Below are 2439 nucleotides of genomic sequence, written 5' to 3'. Positions count from 1 at the left end.
AAGGAGTTGCAGTGATGTCAAATTCAGCAGTTAATGGCACAAAAGAGCAGTGGGTTGTCAAAACACAGCACTGGCATGCCACAATAGAGCTTTGTAATCCCAGAATGCAACAGGATGTTGGCAGAGAAAATCATAGTGATGCTTCAATGGAGCATTATGTTGGCACCATGCAGTGTTATGACACGGCAGAGTTTTGTGATGTCACAAGGCAACATGAATTAACAGAATGGAACTCTATGATCTCATGGTACAGCACCAGAATAGCGCAACAAGGCACTGATGCCCACAGTGCAGTATGAGGATACCTAGAGCAGTGTGACATCACGGTAGAGCACTGTGAGGGCACACTAGGCGTTTGTGATTACATGATGCATTGCTCGAATAGCAAATTCGAATAGCAAATAGCATTATGAAAAGTGGAGGATTTTGCTGGCACAGTTAGGCACAGTGATACCACACTAGGTCACTGAGCTGTGACAACAGAGAACCATGAAGACATGATAAATTTTTATGAATTTTTTATTTAGAGTTTAAAAATTAAGATTTATTTTTATTTATATGAGTACACTGTAACCATCTTCAGACAGACCAGAAGACATCATTGGATCCCATTACAGATGGTTGTGAGCCACCATGTGGTTGCTCAGTGCTCTTCACCACTGAGCTATCTCTCCAGCCCCTAAAAAGTTAAAATTTTACACGTCCTTTTCCAAGCAGCCATCAAGATGGCTGAAGTGAAGCAGAAGAGGAAGCGAACCTTCTCCAAGTTCACCTACCATGGCATGGACTTCGACCAACTGCTGGACATGTCCTATGAGCAGCTAATGCAGTTGTAGAGCACCCGCCACAGGTGGTGCCTGGAGTGTGGCCTGAGGCACAATCGGTACTCACTGCTCAAGCCCTTGAGAAAAGTCTAGAAGGAGGCGCCACCCATGGAGAAGCCTGAGGTGGTGAAGACCCACCTGAGGGATGAGATAATTCGTCCTGAAAGAGTCAGCAGCATGGTGGGTGTGTATAACGGCAAGACCTTCAACCAGATGGAGATCAAACCCAAGATGAATGGCCACTACCTGGGCGTGAGTTCTCCATCACCTACAAGCCCATGAAGCATGGCCGGCTTGGTGTTGGTGCCACCCACTCCTCCCGATTCATCCCCCTCAAGTAGCAGAGGAGGCCAATAAAAACTCGTTACTTGAAAAAAAAAAAGTTAAAATTTGCTCATTTTACTTACTGTCTTAGTTACTGTTCTAATGCTGTGAAGAGAAACCATAACAAAGGCAGCTTACTCACTGGTTCAAAGGTTAGTTCCTGATCATCATAGTGGGAGGCATGCAGCAAGCAGGGAGGCCTGGTGCTGGAGCGATAGCTGAGAGTTTACATCTTACGTTCTGCAAAATGGAAGCAGAGAGAGCAAGACTGGAAATGGTTTTTCAAACCTCAAAGCCCCCCTCCTGTGACAAATGATCATATTGGTACATTGTAACATTATAATGTTCCTTTGTGTCTTTGTGGGTGATGTTATAATGTTTCACGGTACCATCCAATGCTCTGCTGTTACATCGCAGTGCTCCACTATAGTCTTACCATTGTGCACTGTATTTTTCATCATTACAATGCTATACTGTGATATCACAGCACTACATTGTGATATCACGATGTTCTATCATGACATGGCCAAGATGTACTGTGATATTACAAAGCTCCACTGTATTATCACAATGTTCTATTGAGCCAATACGATGCCATATTATGATATCACGGTGATTCATTGTGACATACAGTACTTCCTGGTTCATCATAATACTACACTTAAGCATCACCATGATTGAATACCATGCAGAATTGTGACATCACATATCTCCCTTTTACCATCACAGTGCTATAGAATGTTGTTGCTAAGCTTCATTATGACATCACAGTAATCACCTGTAACTAGCCATACTTTATAATCTGTCATAAGCAATCCACCAGCTGGGAACCAGACATTCAAATATAGGAGTCTATGGGGACCATCCTCACTTAAACCACCACATTTAGAGTGTATCTCGAGATCACATTGCAGCATTCTGATGGTACAATAGACCATTGCAATGATGTAATACCTTTTGTGATGTCACTGTATAACATTGTAAGGGCAATGGTGGAAACATAATGGACCACTGAGATGTCACAATACACTGTTTTAGTGTCCCAGTGCAGCACTGTGTTGGCAAAATAGAGCTTTGTCTGTCACAATGCGGCATTGTGATGGCATAACACTTAGCACTGAGATGCCACAAGGGAATGTTGATCTGGTGCAATTCAGTGTTGTGATGGCATAGAGGAGCATACAGTAGCACAATGATGTCACAGTGGAGTCATATATTGGAGACACTCTGGTGACACATTAGATTACTGTCATGTCATAATGGACCACCACTCTCTAGCCCTTGGATGGTA

At 43.2% G+C, this 2439-nt stretch overlaps 1 pseudogene; it reads left to right on the top strand.

Moving 5' to 3' along the window:
- The first annotated feature begins 725 nt into the window (after window positions 1–725).
- On the top strand, window positions 726–1165 carry LOC116897896 (annotated as a pseudogene).
- Window positions 1166–2439: the final 1274 nt, after the last annotated feature.

The sequence above is a fragment of the Rattus rattus genome, chromosome 4 (genome assembly GCF_011064425.1).
Source record: "Rattus rattus isolate New Zealand chromosome 4, Rrattus_CSIRO_v1, whole genome shotgun sequence".
Taxonomy (NCBI): Eukaryota; Metazoa; Chordata; class Mammalia; order Rodentia; family Muridae; genus Rattus; species Rattus rattus.
Note: the sequence above shows the minus strand (reverse complement) of the source record. Positions and strands in the feature narration are given on the sequence as shown.